The 23,793-nt window shown below is 40.4% G+C and overlaps 1 long non-coding RNA gene across 1 annotated transcript; it reads right to left on the reverse strand.

Annotated features, from left to right (window-relative positions):
- Positions 1-900: 900 nt before the first annotated feature.
- On the reverse strand, positions 901-8,256 carry LOC119030696. Its single transcript, XR_005078378.1, has 2 exons — positions 7,077-8,256; positions 901-6,662 (listed from the first exon to the last, which is right to left on the reverse strand). It is a non-coding gene; the product is annotated as an uncharacterized LOC119030696 (long non-coding RNA).
- Positions 8,257-23,793: the final 15,537 nt, after the last annotated feature.

Genomic DNA, 23,793 nt, shown 5'->3' on the forward strand with positions numbered 1-23,793 from the left:
AACAAGAAGCGATTACCTTTGCTTTTTAGAAAACTGTTTTACTTTTATACAAGAAAAGTAATCAAATGTAATGGCAGGGTAACACTGATGCTAGAATATTAGAAAAAATTGTGACAGTGCAGTTTGATTTGTTTATGTGTACTATATAATCTAATATGAACATGTCTAGACTAAAAATGTGGATGAATGTGTGCAGTTACTGATGTGCACACACACACACACACACACACACACACACACACACACACACAGATGTAAATGCAGATTGCACACTCTTCTATAGACTGCACTGCCATTCACTGCCTTTGACTGAGAGAGCACATATTATATTTAACTTTGTATCGTAGCTGTCATCATATAATTTCTCAAGTCAAATCTTTCAAATCCTCCAAACGAAGGTTGAGTCTCAAGTAATGTTTATCTGTCGGGCTGAAAGTCATCAGAACAGTGACTGAAGTCAGCTCAAGTCCAAGTTAAAATGACTCAAATTCATATCAGTTTTTGTTTGGTTACAATTTAAATTTAAATGTTTCTTTATAAAATGTAAATGTGTTTTAGTGTGTGCAGCATGGAGGGAGTAACAACTGTATTTCATTTTGCCGTATTATATAATGGAAACTGAAATAAAACTGAACCTGATTATATTTTCTAGATGTGGGTGGGACTCAATGAACTTTTTCAAAAATGACCTTACATTTGAAAGAAAAAAAATCAATTTGGGAAGTTAAAATCAAACATTTACAGTATAATAATCTATATGTGGACCAAAGTAAAAAAATTGACCAGCAGGACAGCAAAACATCAATGATGTGTTGGGAAGAAGATACTGGACTTCTGTGCACGTGTGACCGAAAGAGACGGGCGACATGCAGGAAGGACAGTGATGGACGAACGAGCAGCCAAACTATCATCTGTTTATTAAAAGAAACTGGCATCGAATGAAGACACTAGATGGAGGGTGAGGGCAGATAGAAGGAGTTGGCGAGGAGTGTGTACAGATTAAGAGTGGTATTAATTCTGACCCATAATCTCTCTGCCTCTGTAATTGAGGTCGCACACCAGGGGAGGCTGAGTTTGGAAGAAGACTCACTTTCTGCTTTACTAAGCTCCAAGGAGCGGGCAAACAGACACAGAAATGAACTGAGGGGATGCAATCCTCCGCAGACCTTCAGACTGTGGAGTTTGTGTTTAGAGACGAAGAGAGGGGAGACGGTCAGGGACACACTGAGGACACACTGAAGTCCTACAGACGTCTGAAAAGACTACATCTTTTCAAATGTGATGGTAGCCTATTGAAATTGATTGGATGTGAAGTGTTTTCCATATAATACAGAAAATTCTTATTACCAACAAGAAGAAATTACATTATTACAGTTACATACTAGCTTTCTAGTATGGTCTTGTGGGAATTTTGTGCCATCTTTAGCTAGCTAAGCTGTTAGCTTTCACTTTTTGAGTGGATTACAGACTTGTAAGCAAGATGGGGCCTGCCAAATGTTCAATGTTGTCGAGCGAAAATGTCTCAAATCCCTAACAGTACATACTTAATGCCATGTGAGATGTGTGTTGAGAAAGCAGGAAAATACTGTAGGCTATCAATGTTCATAAGCTATACATGTCAGTGACATGCTAATAGCGCACCACAGAGGTTTTCGGTCTCCGAGCACATCAACCGTTGCCAACCATAATGAATCAACGCCGTGGGCTGATGCTTAAGTTTCCAAAAATATGTGCAAAAAAGGTTTCATACTCCATTAAAAATGGAAAAATATCAGAAAAGCTGCTGTTATATATATATTATAATATATATATATATTTCCTAGAGATGGCATTCAACTAACTTCCAAACTAACCACTCTCCAAATACATTTGATCCAGCCAAAAAAGATCAGAGACAAAACACATTTCTCCTCTGGTAAGAAAACTACCCTTTACAGTAACCCTCCTGGTGTGTCATCCTCCTATAATAAAGTCCTCAAAATGTCAGGCTACTGAAACTGTCTACCTCAACAGAGGCGCTGTTAGGATCTTGAAATATGGGCGGTTAAGCCCTGTCTAGGACTCTTAAGATTTTCACCCTATAATTGCACTATTCTTGAAATAGTAAGTGAAATGAATATAAGATTTAAACTCTGTGCTCTATACAAAGGTTCCAGGTAGGTATGTATCAAACAAAATGAGTGCAATCTGAGTTCTCGTTCAACTTTGAAAAACACATTCAAAAGTAAGAGCTTTGGCATTGGTGAAGCAATCATATGCTAGATTGTATGCTGCCAGTGCGTTGCTGAATGTCGATGACTGACCAATCATGTATGACAAGGACTCCTCCTGAACTCTAATGTCTCTACCTGATACTCTCCTCTCCAGTCGCTCTTTTGTTGTCTCATCTGTCTTTCCCTCTCCTCATTTCCTCCTGCTCTCCTCTCTCCTGAGCTTGCACTGTACACGAGGCAGTGGTGCTCTCACGTCCTGACTCATCTGCTGCTACAGCAACGGGAGATAACTCTTCATCCACCTCCTCAAGCCTTTCCTGCAGCACGTTGCCTTCATCATTTCCCCTTTTTGTGAAAGCTTCTTATGTCTATAGCCCTCAAAGTCTTGCCTTTGTGAATTAGCTAGCTACCACCAGATGCCAACGATGACAAGCCCTGTTACCAGCTCTCTCCCTCTCACACAAAATGTAGCGTGCCAAGTAGAGAAGATATTAGTACATATTTTCCATGGCTTGATTTTCTTTTCTTTTCAAAATTTTTCTGTTAATTGTTTTTTTGATTATTCTTGGCTGTAACCTCAGACACCCAGGGTTAATGATGCCACAATTCTAAACTTAGCTTAGAGTGCTCGCATGTGGTCGCGGCCCATCGATTCCTCACTCAGCTTTTAGTTCCTCCGCCTCCAAAACTTCACCCCTCTATCCGCTCTGTTCCCAGATCAATATTGTAATAACTGGAGAGGAGAAAGCCTCATCATAATCAATAAGAGCAACGTATAGCAAGACAGAGGTAGACCAAGAGAAATCATTCTGGCCAACAGTGGAGCTGAACGTTTCAGACACCTCGTTCATTACACTATTGAATAATCCATCGGCTCTGTCACAGCCTCAGAAGAACAGAATAAGCTCCACGGCGAGCACATCTGCAAGTGCTCGCAGCGGGAGGAAGACCTGCGGAGAGCTTCATATTTCCTTTGATTACACAGGAGAGTCTTGTGAGTTTAAGATCATATTCATGTATCCACAGGAGTCTGAGGCAAGTTTGAGTCAAGTCTCAAGTCTGTTGAGCAATAATGTATTTTTATTGTTACTGGGATGAAACTTGAGACTTCAGTGTTTTCTTGCCTTCAACTCTCAAGTCAAGTATGAAGTTAAGTCACGTCTCAGAGGTGTCAAGTCCAAGCCGAGCCTCACTTTTGTGTTGAAAGATGTCAGATTCAGCTCTGCAGAACAACACTAGCAAACAGTAACAAAACATCTAAAATTCTAGAACATAACTGTCTATATGTAATAATATTTTCATGTATATTACGAATATTTGCTAGGTGTGATGGAATATTGCAATTGGTTTATTGGCTTGTTGGGTCAAAACTGCCATGGGTGACATAAAGTGAGGTCAAAAAAGAGAGAAGGCACTGATGTCAGCGACGTGGGTACATCCGCACTGGCGCTGCTCGATCTTCGCTTGACCATCAAATTGTTCTGGTGCGTCATCCCCCAAGTTACTCCAAAGCTCTTATTTCCTCTCCAGGGAACAAGGAGGGGATCTCTGGGGAGCGATGACTGAGGATACATGAGAGCAGCCTTCACGGAGGACTTTCAGCTAGACATCATTACACGTAAAAACTCCACAATGCGTCTGGCATATTTGAACGAGATGGCACTGCTTTGCATGACAATCCAACTAGAAACATATGGCAGCTGGGTCAGTGGCCTTCAGCCTCAAAATATGAAGCTCTACTTTAACCTCCAGTGTCAGATTTGCATGTGAAGAGCTCTACAGCCAAGTTAGCAAGAATACATGATATGCAGTGTCCAGTTTGACACAAACAGTTATCATTTAATGTCTTTTGGACTGTTATTAATATTGTCAAATGGTCTTGGTTTGGGAAAAGATCATTTTCGTAACTTACTCAAAGTTAGTTACATAGGTATGTAGCTCACATATGTAACGTTGTGTACGTACATTAAGTCAGTTCCTTAACAAAACTTATAAATCACTCTTGACTCTTAGTCACAAATGGGACGCCAACTCTGGCTTGATTATTTGACCAGGCAACCATTGGTGGTGGGAAAGGGACATTCATGACACTTTAGGAAAGGAAAGGACATCTAATCACTCACATTTCAAACACATTTCATCGTTTCCTCTCTATTTACATGGTTTCCCTGTCTACCTCCACTGGAGGGACTATGATGTAAGGAAAAAGACGCAAGTGATGGAAACTTAGGATGACTTAGGATGTGCCCTATATGTGCATTATAGCCATTAATAATAGCTTATTCGTATCTTTTCCCTCATTTCCACCACTCCAGCTGACACATCTTTCAGGTACCCTTCGAGCAGATTCTAATGAGGACCCCCTCGAAAACGAAATGGTGCAATCCCCAAATTTAAAATTTTTGACATAAAATAGATAGCAAGCTTCTGCAAAATCCTCCACAACAACTCTGCAGATATTTGCTGTGGGTCCTCAGTTCATTCAGTCAGCTCTCACAGCGTGCAATGTCAACAACATGCAGGAGTTTCAAAATTTGTGGTTTCAGCTTTCATTCTTTACCATTTTCTCCACTGACAGCGATATCTGTTCACTAAACCCTGAGGTATGAATATAACCCATGCACCTTAGTGACATATCACTTGCCATAAAAAAATAAATAAATGGAACCTGACTCTTGATTCTTGAGGACAAGTAGGGCACTTACTAATGATGTAACGTTATCAAAGTGACTCTGGGAACATCGTTTGCTTAATCCTGAGATCAAATCTGGCTTTGCTGCGATTGCAGATTATTACAGCTGCCATAACAGAGCAACCTCCACTGATATCATTATACCGGGAACACAGATGCCGAGGTGGGAGGAGAAACTCTCAGACATAAGTTGCAAAGTCATCAGCTCAGATCCACATGTGTCTGACAGGGAGAATGAAACACTTCTTAAGAATTGCTCTTGCGGGGCCTGGGAGGCCTGTCAGTTGACTTTGGTGCGCTTTAGACTCAGGGCTAATAAGGATGTGCTGTTGGGAATTTGTGTGCATGACAGCTAAGCAGAAAGAGAGGCTTTGATTAGCTACGGGCCCGTGCGAAGGGAATCATAGCGCAGAGGCTGGTCGTAAACCTGAACTGCAAAGGAAAAAAATGCAAAGCAGAGAAGCAGCATCTTCTCTGGCTAGACACAGTGCATTTAAAGGGCACATGGGCAACAATCTCAATGTCAAAGATTCCCACCCACTGACAACAGCAACAGAAATGTTTGGCCAACATGTCCATGACAGCAGCATTGTGATCATATCAAACATCACAGAGATGTTTGTGGCATTTCAGCTGATCACAACATGAGGAACCGAGGATGCATAGCAAGTTGCCAGGGTAACATATGATCAGCTTGCCACAAGCAGCATAATGTTCCTGCTTTATAAAAAGACCTTAACATGTGAAATGTGGCAGAGCATGATTAGAAAACATCAGGGAGTCTCCATAGGAGCCCCAGTCCAGACTGGCGGGTATTGTTTTCTTCCCATTTCACACCATGAGAAGTTCATTAAGATGTTTTGATTCATTTTGATTGAGGGGTTGCAAAAATTATACTGTGACCACTCTGGGAAATAAGGAAAAATCAATGTCAAAACAGCGGCAATAACAACAATTTAGCGCTGAAATCACTCCATCTGTCAGAAATCCATCCAGACCAGACCAGGTAATTGATACATACAGTACGCCACTCGTGAAAGTTACCTATACGCTTGCACATTGTCACCTTTTCAAAGTGCTACAAACACACCAAAATCACAAAACCAGTGGATATAAATGGAAACATGTCAACACTAGTCACTAACACACTCGCAATTATCACGGCAGTAGTTTTTGTTAGCGAATTCGGTTTTCTCTTTGTGTCTTTTCTGAGCATGAAACTGTATTTTTACATTTTGCTCAGTCTTGCTGATATTTTCTGTCATTTTGCACAGCATGATCTAACTTCAACTTCATTGGATTATAGCTGCAGTAATAATAAGTGTTAGTTTAGCATCATCCATTCAGTGATTTTGTTAATGCACAAAATGATCAATTGTTTGTCAAATTGATTTGGGTCTAAGCCACCTGTGAGCAATAGTGTGATACAAGCTGGACAAAATCTGTGTTTTTTGAAACACTGATAATGCTCATATAGTGACTTTGTTGTGTATAAATGAATGTGTTTATAACATCAGAGAAATCTGATGATATCACACATGGAGGTCACTCCGGGCTTTGTTGTCATCCAGCTGAACTTCTTCAGCAAGTTCTACAAGATTGACCCCAGGGGAGACTGGACAGCTGCCTCGTCCAACCACAGCAGAGTCCGGGAGGATGTTCTTCATCATATCACACTCACTGGCCGGGAGCTCGGGGGAATGTGCAGCCCAGTGGGGGGATGTGTTGACTCACCCACTCCAGCTGTTTTCAGACCCCTGATTCATATTTAAGGGCAGCAGGTGACCGCACACACACAGTCATCGGTGATTGCAAAAACGCAAAACTGAGCTTCTTGGGATGAGCAAGAAGCTCTGTTGAACACAACTTGTGCCAAAGTTAGAACCACTTTAGTTGTTTCACAGGGTTTACATTTTTTGTCAATGAAGCTCCAAGTGGGCGAAGCTTAGTGCAATGTGATGCTCCATGCATCCATGGACCAAGCAAGAACTAGTTACATTTAAATGACAGTCTGATGATGGTGGGTTGTTTTCTCAGAATACTTCTTAACCATCTTTTATAAAAGCATTGATTTTTTTTTTTTTTTAAAGCAAGGTTTTTTCAGATTGTAAAACGTGTCATCCTCCAAAAACTACACATGATGATGTTTAGAATGACAAGAGCCCACTCACCTGGCCTGTGCTATTTTAACATTAACCTGCTAATGCAGTACTGCCAAAACCTCTATGGAGACAACGTGTCTTCTTTTATGGATCTAGGTTAAAAAACATGCAATAATGGGTGGTTTTCAAAATCAAACAGTAACAGCACCCAGCCCTCTACCTCATTTTCTTTCCAAATACATCAGATAATGTTCCATCTAGTTCAAACATGTTCAGTGTTCTTGATGTACTTACATTCTGTTTCAGGGCAAGTGTTTATGTTTAAAAAATGAATTGATAAATATAAAGCCTGAGATTCTTTTAGATTATTATATTCTTAACATATTTTCAAATGTATGTCAGTCAGGTTTTCCCAAAGCTCAATATACCATCCTTAGATATTTGGTATTGTCCACAACCCAAAGATATTCAGTTTCAGGGGTAAAGAAACCCAAAAACAATCACATTAATTAAGCTGGGAACAAATATTGTTGTTATATCTATGGAGAATTTGAAAAGATAAAACTAATTTCAATTCATTCATTATTCTTTGTTTATCGTTGTCATGGTTTGAGTTTTGGTTTTGTTATTTCCTGTTTTATTTTGAAGTTCTGTCCCCATGTGCCGTGGGTTGCTTTTCATTTCCTCCCTCTGTCTGCTTTCCCACCTTTTTCTCTTCTCACCTGTGCTTTTTTAGTTTATCAGCCCCTTTATCACTGTGTATTTAAATCCTTTTCTTCCCCTCTGTCATTGTCAGTTTGTCTATTCCTCATGTTATTTCCGTTTTGTATTTTGTTCTGCATTTGTTTAATTTTTTGCTCCTTCTCTGTTGTCTGCCTGTTGTTACATTTTTACTTGTTGCTACATTTTCTGATTTTTCTGTTTGGATTTTCAGCTTTATGTTAATTAAACTCCTCTTTGTGCTGTAATTGTTTGCCCTGCCTGTGTGTCTGTGTTCGGGTCACCTTGGTTTAACCTTGACAATTGTGTGTTTTGTCCCTTTTTGGGCAAATACATTTTGCTGAAAATAAAAGTGGTGGAGAAAGGAGAGAGAGTCTGTTAACATAACTGTAAAAAGAGTATACAAAAAGAAGAAATGTTCATGAATTTCCCACTTTATGGCAACCAGCTTCAAGGCATGTCTGCCACCTCCAATGACAAAGTGAGAACGGAAAGAAACAGAAATGCTTTTGAGAGCTGATGTGTTACATAAGCCTACACGGTAGTATTTTATTTTAAAATATCCTGATTATTATCAGTATTGATAGTTGTCCGAATAGTTGGGGAATAATTTAACAGTTGACAACTAATTAATGAATCGTTGCAGCTCTAGTTCACATATTTAAAACAAGGCTGATTTTCAAATTCTTTTCATTTTCTTTCCCTTAGTGACTTACGTTGATTCTAAAAGAAAATCTAAAGTGTTTCAAGATCAGGGACCAGCATTCATGCTTCATTCAAGGTCATGCTTTGGATTCAAATCAATTCTTTCCACCTGGTTGATTTTTATTATTATATCCTCTCCTTCTTCCACCTCCTTCGTCAATTAATCCTTCTAAAAGTTAATTTGTTTTTTTTTTCTTCATGCATCCACGCTAGCATGACTTAAGAGCTCCTGACAGAGCAAGTGACAAGATGACAGTCTGGGGAAGCAGTGGAAAGGCAGTGCCAGATTCTTCAGGACAGCTTCATATTACTTGTTATTCCTCCACTGCATAATAATTCTGAAGCTGTTTACTCCCTGAACTTTAATTGGCACAGCCCATGCAGATGTGCAATGATTTACAATAAGGATCAAGAATGCAAATAAAGTAAAATGGGGACATGTTTCAAAAGCCAGCGTGCTCCCTCGACTCCTCGTCAGTGCAATGCTGAAATTTCATTACTGCTAAAAGCAAAGCATGCAGTTTTTTAGTTTAATAACGCAGCTTTTCTCACATTGCAGTTATTCATCTGTCTCTATTGACATGGAAAATACAATATTTTCAAGCAGCAGTCAATCAAAAATGCTTTCAGGTATCAAGAGACACCCTGCTGGCCTGGCTCCGTTACCTCACAAACAGCTGAAAAACCTCAATATGCTGCGGGGACGAAATAAGTCTGAGGAAAGAGAAAATTACAGAGAGCAGCTGTGGTTTGGCTCAACAAAATTGTGAGGAAGATGTACAAATAATACAAGGGCAGCCAGGCTAGCAAGCGCAGACAGATGGCAACATCTCAAGGCAAAGCAAAATGAGAGGAAGAAATATGAGTGCAAGTACACCAAAGAAAGATGATGCAATAAAACTCTGACACTACAGAGGAAGATGGAAGTAGAGGAAGACGGATGGACGGAGGGAAAAATAAACGAGAAATCGGGGGAAAAGATGCTGTTTTACAAAAAAAAAAATGCTGGTCTGCGAGCAGCCGTTTGTAACCGCACGTTTACAGAAGAAGATAGAGACGCAGAGCGTTAGATGAAGAGAGGTAGGGGCAGAGGAGTGGGTGGCCATCAGTGCACGAGCCTGAAGCGATGAAACATTACGCCGGGATAATGAAGATGGTTCTGCTCGGTCACACTCCACATTAGCCCAGAGTCAGGCCGACCCCAAAGTGTCAACAAGTTAATAGACTGGGTATCAGTGACTCTTTCACACTGCGGCTCTCCACCACAGATGCCAATTATTTACAGGAATCTTGCGGATAAATAAACATAGATACCTCTACATGGGAATTAATAACACGGCCGCAGCCTGAGGTAAAGCCATGGGGTTGGAATTGTTTATTGCCATTTGGAGTGAGGGGCCACTGGCATGACAATGCTGCTGGTGCTTAATGGCGTGTCTGCAGCGCGAGGCATAATATGAAAAGATGGTGTGTTGTTATCTTGATACTTAATTCTATGTAATCTTCTTTTGAAAGGGGATGTTGGAAGAGAACAAAATCTAGGCAGTGATTATTCCGAAATGAAAATCAGCGGGGTGTTATGCAGCGAGTGAAAGTTTTTATTTCATCGGGATGGTGTGAAGCTTTGGAGCTGTCGGAAAATGTGTCTAGTCGGTATTTTGTCTGGCGGATACTGGTGCAACATGAAATCCAATCTGAAACACACTGTCAACACTGTGAAAACAATTTGATTCTGATATAAATTATGTGGATATAAAATGTAGATTAGATGCAGAGAAAAAAAGGTGACATGGTGGAAAAAAGTGTAAGCTTGCTTTTTCTGCTTTATATATATATATATATATATATATATATATATATATATATATATACACACACACACACACACACACACACACACACACACACACACACATATATATATATATATATATATATATATATATATATATATATATATATAATTTTTTCGGTTTCACTACAGCATCATTTTGTACAGCTGGAGTGCTGTGCAATAAATTGTCAGGCAGTGACAAACAATCTAACACATGAATGAAAAACAAAAAAAAAATAAAACTCACCTCACAGGAGCACAATTTGTTTTCCTTGGCAATATAAAATTGCAGAGTCCTGTATTTATTGAGTATCCTTCACAAAGCTGTGTTATGACCGTTACACGTTCACCCTCAGTAATACAGAGAGAATTGCACCTCCCGCTTCTTCTTCTGCAAAAAACACATTTTTAAATACAAGACAGTCCACACTCATGCTACTGGCACCATAGATTGTACATATAAATGTACTCAGGCACAGCAGGGCTTTGAGTTTAACACTTGGAGTGCTTCAGTGTATGATGTCTGCCATCTCAGTTTAGCGTTCTGGTTTTGGTATTGGACATTTTGACCGGATGGTGGCACGAGATGAAAAGCTGAGGGATCCCCAAAGTTATTAAATTTGATCCCCAGGGAAGCTATTTTCGTGGCGGTTCATCAAGTCGTTGTCAAAACATTTCAGTCCTAACCACAAATGACAGTCTCATGTGCGTTCTTCAGGGGATCACCAAAGTTAGTAGAATACATCCTCTGGGAACCATGATTGTCTGTCATAAATGCCGTAGGAATATATTTAATGGTTGCTGAGTTATTCTGGTTTGGACCAAAGTGGTGGACATACCGACCAACACACTGTCACTGTCACACAAGGAGCCTCTCTATATTTAGTAGGTGTTATGAACCCCTCCAGATCTGGATAAAGGTACATATATGTGGAATTTTGGTATTATTCAACAGTCCATCAATTGTCTGTAACCGCTTTATCCCTTTTATGGGGTTGCAGGATTTTTTTGCTGGAGCCAGTCCCAGTTGTCTCTGGGCGAAGGCAGGGTGCACCCTGGACAAGCCGCCAGCTCACCGATGGCAGAGGCTTCCATGCAAGGTGCCAACTGCACATCAGGAGCAATTTGGGGTTCAGTATCTTGCTCAAGGACATGTCAACATGCAGCTCAGCTCAACCCAGGGGAGCTGGGATTTTGAACCAGCGACCTTCCTATCATTAGCCGAGCTGCTCTATCTGCATATTTTTGTGGCTGGTCTCTATGAGAAGCAGATCCTAACAGAACTCCAGATCCAACAGATTTAGATATGTCTTTCTGATAGTCTTGACATAATGGAAAGTCTACAAGGGGACTGTGTGGCCTTGGCTCAGGTAGGAACTGTGAACCTCCTGAAATCTGAACACTGGCTATGGCCGGAGTTCAGAATTCTTTTACCATTTCGTTGGCATACTGTCAAACTTTTTTGACAAAGGGAGTTTAGTATATTACTTTTTTTCACGCCATGAATCAGAAAATCCTGTCAACAGCCATACAAATCTATTTTTGCCATATTCTTAGGAATAAATTGTCATATAAGTCAGGCTATGAATGATAAATGAAAAAGCCCCTCTGTAAAAAAAAACTTCAGAACACTGGAAGGTTTGGTGTGAGTGTCACTGAAGTGGAGATTTTGTGCCCAGAATAAAACTTTTTTTTTTTTTTGGAGAAAACGGTCTTTAAAGACACCAAGACAGTTATTTTCTTTTTGTATCACTATTTTTCTGATCTTCTATGTTTATAAATGCAAATGAAACCATGCAATTAAACATGTGCTAGTGTGCATATATTTCCAGCACTTAAATCTGAACTAAAAAAAGCGACATAGATGTTTTGAATATTCCCTGTCCATTAGTCAGGACACAATATGGAAGCAAAATAGGCCAAAATTGACCAGTCCATGGAAGAACAATGTTTTCACCAGTAGTGTCCTTCCTCAGGCAGTATATCTTATGTGCTGGTCTAAATCTCTCTGTTTATTTTGATTATACTGCAGTGAACATCCAAACAAGGCAGCCATTAGCAAACCAAGCACCTCCAAGTTTTTATCTGAGTGAAATTAAAGAGAGGGGGAGCCCTTTAAGACAATTTGCAAACCCTATCTCAAGCAATTAGGTGAAGATGCGATTGACAGCAGCAGAGAGCAGATGCAGGGCTGTGACAGGCAGCCAGACGCTCTCCAGCGTGCTGCACCCAGGGCTTGTAGATAACTTTACAGATCAGCTATGATTATGTTGCTTATTAATTCAATCAGTCAGCTCCGGCTGGCTGCTCTTTTATTAGTGCAGTCTTTTACTAATTCACTCTACAAAGGCAGATGTGAATGATGCAAGCAAAGAGAAAGCAAAAGAGGGGGGAGACAGAGAGAAAAGACAGAGAGGAGACCTTTGGCAAACTCTGCAGTAATTGCGAGTCATTTAAAAAAAAGGGTTTTGAGGATGAAAAATTGATCCATAGAACTATTTAATCAAGAGCTGACTCAATAGCTGTCCTTTAGAGTACCTTTGACTGCAGATAAGACTGATTTTTTTTTTTTTTTTTAAATGGGGCACTAAATTTTCCATTTTTGACATTCAGAGGAGTTCCACATTAATTGACCATATCAGAGGTCTCGGGCTCTGTCAGCAGGTTTCTAAGGATTCAGCATCAACTGTGTCATGAACAGTCCATACACATCCTCTGAAGGCCGTCAGAGACCAGGTCTTTTTTTTTATATATAGGCATAAGAGATTGTAATTAGAAACAGCTGGAATTATTTGCAATATCACACCTAAAAAAACATCCCAAATCATAATTAAATGACACGATACAAGCTTAATGAGGCTGTTAATGTGAGTATGGTTCAAGGCTTTCAAGAAGATGAATGTGTCTCTCACTTCCGGGGAGGGTTCTGTTGGTTCTGACACACACAACAGAGAAACGTTGCAATCACATCGAGAAGAAAGTGACATCAGCAGCACCATAAACTCGTCGTGCGAGGTCGTGAGTGTGTGCAGAGTTGTGCTTTGACGCACTGATGTGATATTCAAGTGTTTTCTTTGTGCTCAGTTATAAAAACCAAAACATGAATTGTCAGAGCTCCATAGAATGTGCACTCTCTTCCCAGTGTTGACACATGAAAAATGAACGTCTTGTCCTTCCCCTCTCCCTCACTGTCTGTGAGGCCTGTGTGTGTGTGTGTGTGTGTGTGTGTGTGTGTGTGTGTGTGTGTGTGTGTGTGTGTGTGTGTGTGTGTGTGTGTGTGTGTGTGTGAGAGAGAGAGAGAGAGAGAGAGAGAGAGAGAGAGAGAGAGAGAGTTTGTGTGTGCACGCAGAGGCAATGAAGTTATCCAGGAGTGCATCTTATTAACTAAAGCATAATGGAGATGTTCTGATGTAAGAGTCAGGGGGCAAAATGCACTTAAGCTTAAATAATATATGATGTTGAATGACTGATGCATCGATTTGGCCACTTTCTCACACACGTGTAAGTTTCATATCAATTAAATGTATGACGTATATCAAATGTTGGAATCTATGGGGAAGAAGCTCTTCATTTTTCTTCTTAAGCCTCCACAGCACCGTGCCAGCCGTGGAGAGACGTCTGTCTAACAATGCTCTGGTTTGATGGAGGTTCTCGGTCATCAAGGACGTGGTAATTCCAGGTCTAGTGCTGCATCCTTGGCAGCTGGAGTCGTTTCAGTTTCTTGAAGACGTTTCACCTCTCATTCAGGAGGTTTCTTCAGTTCAAACTAACCCACCTACAATGCAGTGCTGAGTTCCCTCCCCAGAGAGCGTAACAACCATTCACACCTGAGCACACCTTGCCTACAACTCCCACTCAGCTAGTTAGAACTGAAGAAGCTGCTTGGATGAAAGGAGAAACATCTTCAAGAAACTGAAACACGTCCAGTTGTCTAGGACACAACACCTAGACACATTTCAAAATATCAATCACAGTTTTCTTGGCTACTGTCAAGTCCAGAATCTGGCAACAATGCCAGTAGTTTCTAGCTTGTGGGTTTACACCATGTCCTAAAGTGATGCAACACTTTAGGACATGGTGCCTGTTTTACATTCATACCATTAGCAATCAGGTCAACTTTGCAAGCTTGGAGGTTGTTCTTGTTGTTCTCTGAAGCAACAGGGGTTTTGAAAAACAGTGAGATGCAGATGGGGAAAGGGAAGAGAATGGAGACTAAATTGGCCAATGGCAGGCTCGTAACAAATGTCTACATCTGGTGGGTCCGACTATTTTCCTCTAGAGAGTCGGTTTTTAATCCGTTCGGGACATTATGATGGCACTCAGCGCAAGAAATGGAGATGTGCTTCACCATCCTAATGGAATAATTCACAACAGACAGATGCTGATGCTCAAAACTCTGGTGTCTCTGAACAGCTTCAGAGAGCTCATCAAGGGCACTATTTATTGTAAGTGTATATATTCTTACAACAGCGCTCTTGACTTCAACACTCTAGTGACTTCTATTGATACTTTCAAGTCTATTTTTTTTACATAAATGCCCCTTCTTAGTCAATATCTTAGCTTCTATCAACTGCTGTTAACATATTACTGTCATGTTTTATGTTTATTTTGTTTATGATGTAAACTTGTAGCACTTGTAAAACAGGGCACCTGCTCTGATGAAGTCATATGCAATATATTTGACTCAAATGGTGAGAGCGGTGTGATGTACTGCGGAACAAGGCAATCACTCGCAAATAATTGTGTTGCTTTTTCTTTTGTTGTGTCATCGTCTTTGATGGGTCGCCTTGAATGACAGCTGCCACACAATGTTATCGTCGGATTGGTGCTTCCTCTATTAACGTAAAATAATTAAATTGGAGTTTAAGACGAAAGCACAATAACACTCTGTCAGTGGAACCTGATTAAGAAAAACACACCCCAGCCACAGAAAACAGAAACAGCAGATATTTTTCCTCTCTGAAGGTAAGGTATCTTGTAAAGTAAAATATGTTGTATGTTAATCTTCATAATTAATTATAAGAAAATTAGCAGTCGCTTTATTTGCCTTGTATGTATCAAAAGTGTCACTCAAAACTGAAAATGTGACTTGATATGCGGCTGATCAAACCCCTTTTGAAAAGTAGTGAGTCTTATTTGAAATCAGCTGTCTTGCCATCTGAACGATTCTTTTGTCCTTATTCACATCAGTTTTTAATTATTCTTCATAGTTTTTAATTAATTTCGTTTCAAGGCTACTGTGTGTATTAAAGAGGGCGAAACAAAGAGTGAGACAGAAAAGACAGAGAGAGGACGGGAAGTTTCTTTTTCTTTTTGCTTCCCAAATTGATATAGTTTCCTCAGCATTTAAAAGCTCAAAGTGTTCTGCCATGTACGAGCATGAATAACGCAAAAAAAGGTCTGAATCGGAGGGATAAAACGGCGGCATAATGGGAACTCAGTGAAGTTTCGGCTCTTTCCCAGCCTTGATGAGGTCTCCAACATGCTGCCTTCGCTGGGCCTTGATCTCGCAAAAGAGCAGTTCTCTGTCAGCGGTTGCGATGGTGCACACATCTTCACACAAAACGCTGTTCTTTGTGATGTCGGCGTGTCAGCGAGTGCATCAAACGTGTCCCAAGCAAGCTGCAGTGAATATAACCCAGTTTGTGCACTTAAAAACAGTCCCTGAGAGAAGCAGCGTGATGTGGTCAGACAGTCCCAGCAGAGTCTGCAGCGGCAGGCGGTAAGCATCACTGTCTGACATGAAACTCTGCTCCAGTGTTTGGTCCGCCGGGGCATGTCATCTGTTGCTTGTCGTTAGGGAGCTCTAAAGGCAGATTGGTGTGGTTAGTGTTACCAAACATTATAACAGCGCAGAGCGTGGGAACTTCCCGTCGAGGACAAGAAGTGATCCAGTTCACGAAAGACGGCGGTGGCTTCCAGTGGGATGTAAACATCGCTCACAACAATGGAAATGAACTCTCCACAGAGGGAGTTTTCAGTCAGGTGAACAAAGCTCTCTGAATGCCATGTGGAGACGTGGCACCAGTAGTGCATAACCGTGAAACAATAAGCTCACCTTTGAAGGTATCTAAGTTCACCTGTCAACATGAAAAATAGTGTGGTCTGGAGGGTTCATTTCAAGCTCTGCTACAGATGGAAGTTTTCCGGGCAAGAGTTCATTTTAAATCTGAAAACATACAGCTTTCTCCCTTTGAATCCTCTGAAGCTGTGAAGTGGCCGTAGCCAGTATATTTTCATAATAACAAAGAATAGGATGACAATAAACAAGTTGTTTGAAAGTTATGAACCCACAGAGAATCATCACCTGAATCTGCAGCTCTCAGCATGTTCAGCATGACATATTAGGATGCATATTAAGACTGTGGGATCGACGGCAGTAAAAAAAAAAAATGTTTTGAGTCTCCATAGTGTGAGTTTGTAATGAATGGCCCTCATTCAAGGCAACCACAGTTTGAAACACACCAGTGAACACTTTTAAGGACAGCAGGGGAAATTTCCAGCCATTTTATGGCAACCGAAAACTGGTTATTTTTCACAGGAAGTTGGACGTCCTTTTGTGAACATGGCGACCAAAACAGGTAACAAGTAGGGATGTGCATGTCTCCCTCATAAGACAATTCAATACACATCTAGATACATGGGCTACGATACGATTCAGGGATGATACTTTTTAAACACGGAGCGATTTGGTGCATTATGAAAGCAAGACTTCTAGGGAACCAATCTGTGTGTGAATGGTTTCGACAGCCCTTACCCTGTGCACTCACAACTGACTTAAGAAAAATTAAAGCCAAAAATATGTTTATATTTTTTCGAGTTTAGTCAAGGTTTTCTTTAACGCATGCACACTAATGCCCGACGATCATAAGACTATATTCTAGTAAAAGTCCAAGAATATCGTTTTTAATGAGGTTCCTCTGCATCTGGGAGGGGCAGAGCCACGAAACTGTCTTTGTCACAGATGTTTAGATTTCCACAAAAACAAGTTATGACAACTTGGTTGGTACATCACATTTCCATTGATCTTGGATGGGATCACCATCATCAATCTCTGTTCTAGCACCGGCCAAGAAACACTTTGTTTTCTTATATTGAGCTATTTATTTTTTGTCAATTAATTTTTGAGGCTATCTCATGAAAAATTAGTTAACTTACAATGGCAGACGTGCCGCCAAATGTGCAATGGCAATAATCATTATTGTTTCCCATTTTATTAATTACCTTAGAGCGTTTGGTGGAGAGAACAGAGAACATGTCGTCCTGCTATGAATTTGTAATATCTTTCTTGGGTTTCATGGAGGAAAGAGAGCTCAGATGAGAATTCATGTATATAGTCATGAATCATAAAATATTAAATAATGTATTTACACAGCCTTGGGTGCAGCAGCCCATCATCCTCACCCGCGCTCTGTGCTGACATATCCTCCCTGTATTACATCTCTTGATAATTACGTTTGACTGGTTGATTATATGTCTAAATTCATCCGTGCACCGTAACTCCTGCAGTTGACCAGGGCCACTGTGGTATGAAATTATTTAACCCCGAGCATGATTTTTTATTTATTTATTTTTTTTCAGTTAGAAAATGATGTAATGGTCTGGCTTGAATCAAGGGTAACTGAAACTGACTCCGTATAATTTGTTGTCACCAGCTGGCTACTTGAGTGGTACCAGCCCAAATCCATATTGCTCAAAGAGGACCAGGAGTAAGAAGGGTTATCGCCTTACAGGAAATAATAATACCAGTGGTGTAAAAGCATATCGCTGACGGAGATTTTCCATATGAATTAGTCACCTACATGTTCCCCGTGTTCTGTGAAGTCGGACACGAGGGGGTTGTTGCCTGTAACATTAGATTTATTGTGTCTGCTCCCGCTCCTCTCAGCACCTGTCCCAAAAGGCAAATTAATCCCAAACTCAAAACATATCCCTCTCTCTCCCCCTCGGTGCACAGACATGACACGTCTGTCTCAGCCATTCTGCGCAGCCTGACGTGTTTCTGGGACACATCACATGCCACCTTGACATGAAGGATGTGGCTACTGCAGCGCTCCAGCTGACTGACTGACTGACTGACTGACAGCACGACTTAAACGTGAAGAGTTTTTTTTTCTTCTTCTTTTTTTTTTCCTGCAGAATCCTCCTCCTTCACCTTCTCTCCTGTTCTCCTCAAACAACCTCAATCAAAACACTTTCTTCACGGTAAAGAATAGAAGAGAATGTCAGGCTGCCCAGCTGCGAAAGCTGGAAATAGGTGCACAAAAGAAAGAGACTTTAGATCATGAGAGTGCTTCATTGTCATGTACTGAAAAACCTGCTTTACTGCCTCTTAGGATGTATTGTTCAAGTAATTACATTTACTCCAGTACTTAGCTACAAAATTGAGGGACTGCACTTTTTCTATATTGCTCCTCTATAATTAAGAGGGAAATATTGTATATTTTACTTCACTACATTTATCTGTCAGCTTACTGACTAAGATGTTACATACAGAAAATTGATAACATGATTATAAATTAAAACACATTGTTAAAGATTGAAGAATAATTAGATTTTTTATTTCAAACCTGGGCTAGACATTTATATGTTTTGTTGGGTAAATGACTCACACTGACCAAATGTTTTGAAATACGTACATTAGATCACATTAGTTGGCAGCCATGATACGGCTGCCATGTAATCCTTTGGGGCAACTTCAAACTGTCAAGGTTCACAAAATTGTCATTTGTTACAGTTGTTGCCTCATCTAGATTGTTTTGACATATGCATTCATGAAGTCTTAGTAAAACTCCAGTCTTAGTTGCCCCCACAGTATTAGGTTGCAAATTATGAGGTGAACTACTGGACAGATACCAAAACATTTGGCACCTTTATCCACCAAGGCATGTTCATATAGGGCCCAGGTTTAAAAATACCAAAATGTTTTTGTCAGTTGACCCCTCAAAATGCAACATTTTTATTTGTGGCCCCTTGTTTCGTTTCAGATGTCTATAAGTCTATAAGATGTTGACTGAAAAACTGCTTTGTTTGTCTTCAGCTTTTCTTTCCTCTCTTGTTAATCATTTCTTAACTCCTCAGATTTACCTTACGATGCTCTGGAGGTGTTTAAGCGCTGTCTGCATATTTGATGCATTAGTATAAATGTGTCTTATAATGTCCTATATAACAATATATCAGCCACAGGGGTCATTGTGATTGCTTTTACTTTAAGTACATTTAGCCGTTTGCAATACTTCTGTTCATCTGCTCAAGTATGATGGACTGGAGTAGTTTTACATTATTGCAGTGGTACTTTTTATGAATCTAAATAATGCTTCTGCCACTCATGTTTTCTTTTTATTTCAAGACAAGACCAAAATATAAAGGTCCTGTGCAGACCAGAGCGTGACTGTGTCTCTGTGCAGGCAGAGTGGCGCAGTGCTCAGGTGGTGGCTGTCCTGATGAGACATGGCTGTTGGCTGTTATCAGTCCAACAGAACAACATGAGCAGCCAATCACAGGGTCGCACGACGGGCCCTGAAGATCATCACCAAGGGGGACCGGGCAAGTCTGGAAAGCCACGTTTTCATGCTCCCTTACACAAATGTAACAGATACACACAAATGTTTTACTTAAATGGGGAAATACTGATGGAACAATGTCATTCATAGACATTAATAGAGTATTGTGGTTTAAAAAGTGTCCTTATATGAAAAAAGAACAGCAAATCAAACTTGTATATAATAATGCATTATGTGGATTGTTCGGAACAGCGTTGAAGCTCAAGGGGAAAGCATTTTACACACATGAACAAACACACAAAAGAAACAGTCGAGCTCATTGTAGGCATATTTTCCCTTTCAATTACACAGCTGTCTCAAAATTCTTCAGTCTCAGCAGCTCCATCATGCACTTCACCAGCCCATACCTGAGGTTGTGTGTGTGTGTGTGTGTGTGTGTGTGTGTGTGTGTGTGTGTGTGTGTGTGTGTGTGTGTGTGTGTGTGTGTGGGACGTTTAAGTGAAGCACTATAGAGGCAAGAAGAAAATTGGACATCAGAAATGTGAGTTTGTGACTGTGTAAAAGAGAGGGAGAGACAGAACTTTGATGAAAACAAGGAACTGAAGATGGGCTGAGTGAAAGCGATGGGCTATATGGCCCGTCTCTGTACCTCTTTCAACCTGCTCAGTGAGCCATGTGCCCGGCCTTGTAAACTGCAGTGCTACTTGATTACTTTGTCAGTCTTCTTAACTGGCTTTTTGCTCTGTGGGGTAAAATAAGGAGACGCGTCGGACAGAAAGTGTCCAACTGAGAGTAAGTGCAGGGAGGTGAGTGGAGACACTGCATCCAAATGAAGGGGGAATTATATTCGGCTGTCTTGTGAGTGAATAATGGAGAATCATGATCCACGTCGAGTCTTCTGACAAGCTGGATTTTACGTGTCGTATCAAACCAAACAACCAGACGCTCAGGACTCTGCAGTATTTCAGTAGACCTGCTCTCCCTCGGCTGATGCAAAAACTGTTCTGTGTCATCCTCACGTCTCCTTAAGGAGAGCTGAGGGACCGGAGTCAATTAGTTCCTCATACCAAATTCCCAGTTCGCTTCTTTGGATAAAATTCAAGTAATTAAATAGATATTATAAGAAAGACATTTCAAACACAGTCGTCCGAAGGTCTTTCAAGGAGAGGGAAAGAAGCCAAGCTCTTCTAAGGAAAACAGATAACTTATTTTTGCTTTGATGATTTAATCTACACAATGTTTAAAACTTTTGTTTTACACTAATGAATTTCATTGGGTATTTTTCCCCCCTCCTGGTCAAGGTGAATTCAGTTAGACAGTGCCACCCCTTGGCAAAAGTGGGTACTTCTTCATACAACCCACCCCCATCTGCCAACTGCCTGCTCACTGCACATGCTTTCAATTCCCAAGCAGGGCTGGGACGTGATGGATCACATGCAAACAAGATTACATTGTCAAATTACAAAAACAGGTGAATATAGCCCTCAGAGTGCATCCTTTGCAATTAGATTTAGAATCAGTCACATGATCAAGAATGACTTGATTTCTTTTTTTGGTTTTGGTAATATGGCTGTGTTCTAAAATTTGATTTCTTTTCATGACTAGAATACTAAGCCTTCATTCTCACTGTACAGAATATGATGAAATTAAGAGCGCTAATCCTGATCAATGCGGTAAAAGACGACAACTATAAAAGCTAACAACAGTAGACAGTCATTATGGCGGTATTTCACAGTAGAACACTAGAAAAAACTAGTAATCTAGAATAGTAGAAGTAAAAAACAAATACAGTACAGTATGCATTAAATATACGTAGTATTGCACAAGAATAGTTGCAGTTCTTTAGTAGTTGTTGCATTGAACAAGAGAAAACTGTAGTGCAAATCCAATGGTTGTGGCTGTTTTCATATTTTTAGAGGAAGGTATAATATTTCCAATGTTTGACTGTGAAGTAGTGCAAAAGTAATCAGTAAGTATTCAGATTAGATCATATTCATTTGTAATCAAATAGATTATGTTTCTGTAAAACTGTTTTTATGTGGCCTTTACTTTGAAACATTGATCTGCTTACAGGAATTAGTCCTGAGCTGTAATCTGATCTCACCCTGCTCACTATGAAATGTTGCAACTAATGCCTACAAGCAGATCAACGTTTCAAAGTAAAGGCCACATAAACAACTTAAAAGTGATGCACGTAATGGAAAAATGAAAAGTGTTAAAAGGACGTGATGACAATTAAGATGTATATCAATGCAGCCCCAAAAAGCTATTTATGAGGCATCTGTAACACCCGTTGTTTATTTTGTGCAGAATAATCCAACATTAGATAGATCTATGGTTGGTTTGTGTTCCATTCTGGGACCTCTTTATGTATTATTCAAGAACAGCTCTCTTAACAACATCACAAACCAAAACATAACTAGTGTTTTTATATATATTATGCACTCAGACATGGGCTCAATTGCTCACTTGCACTCCATTCGCTCTTTTCTGTTTATGGATGAGGCAACCGTGGACTTCAGCCTGTGTGAGTTCCTTGATCAAAAGACACTGTGTGCTGCAGTGTTCCCTGTGTGCATGAAAAAGAGATGACGCATTTCTGCTCCAAACTTTACAAGAGAAACTTGAAGAATGAACCGCTTCATGATTGAAGTTGCGTGGGGCAGTTGTCATGTGGGTTATAGTGCGGGCACAGTGTGTGAACACCTGTTGGTCTACTGTTTTCAAGGGCGCAGGCATGCTGGGTCCTGGGATTTTTTGTTTAGACTCAATACATTGTCATTACATATATTGGAGCCTTTACAATGGGCTGGACTCGGATTGTGTTAATGTAGATGTTAGATGTTCATTGTCTGGCTGATCTGTCTTAGTGTCATTGAACTTATGGTTGAACACTCCCAAGTGAACCTGACTCCATTTTTAATTTAACGAGAGTCATTAATCGTGACATTATACCGAGCAGAAAAAGTGAGAATTTGAGCATTACACATAGAGAAGCTGTGTAATGTGGTGGAAATCCCCAAAGCGAATGGTGCTGCTCATTTTGACTGACAAGAACATGATGAGCCTTGTCAGCTCTGCACCAGTGAAGCAGGGCCGAGCACAGAGAGCAGCGACGGGGGCTGGGCAGGCGCTCAGATAAGACACATTCTTGGCTCAAGAAGCAGTCATAAAAAGTGAAAGTAAAAAGCTCCTTTTCTCAGAGAGATATTGATTAAATGGGTAACTGCTGTTGCAATGAAAAACAAACGCATCATAATGGTTCCGAAAAATCAAAGAGCCTCTCTAAAGACGTGGATAAAGTTTTAACCTTTATTACACCTATCCGACTATCTGAACTATTCAACTATGGAGCATTTCACAATCATATTGTCAGCGATGCTTTTGCCGTTGAGAAGGCTAGATCGTTGTGCACTTGAACCGACGCGGTGTGTTCTGTTATAAAACCGAAGAAATGATTCCAAGAACTGATGAAATTTTGTGGCAATGCTTCTAAAATGAATGTCAAAGACTCAGAAGTCTATCTGAATGCCGGCGGCTGTCTAAATGAGACGTGACACAGTGAAAAAACTTTGTGTCTTTAAACTTTCATTCCTCAGACATAATGATCTGAAAGGTTGCTGTGAGTGTAATTCTCTGTAGATCTGCCTCAGCCTATCTTTTAGAGAGCTATACAGGCAGGTTGACCTCTCCATATGCAACAAAGAGAGGTCTGAAAATAGCCTGCGGGTTAGGATTTGTGCTCCTGTAAATAGTCGCAGGGACATTATAGGGGGTCACGAGCAAGCATTTCAAGGCTGGAGTCCAGGCTGTTGCTGTGCAAATGCCATATATGTACATAGTGTCATGGACATACAGGACTGGACTGTACTGAGGAGGAAACAAAACAAAGACTTTTCACACTGACCTGAACTCCGAGGTGCACAGCAAGCCTAGAGATATAGTAAGTCTCGGGGTCCACATCTGCAGTCAACTTCTGTTTTTTTTTTTTTTACAATGATTTGACTGGACAGCGAACACCTCA

Source organism: Acanthopagrus latus, chromosome 13 (assembly GCF_904848185.1).
Source record: "Acanthopagrus latus isolate v.2019 chromosome 13, fAcaLat1.1, whole genome shotgun sequence".
Classification (NCBI taxonomy): domain Eukaryota; kingdom Metazoa; phylum Chordata; class Actinopteri; order Spariformes; family Sparidae; genus Acanthopagrus; species Acanthopagrus latus.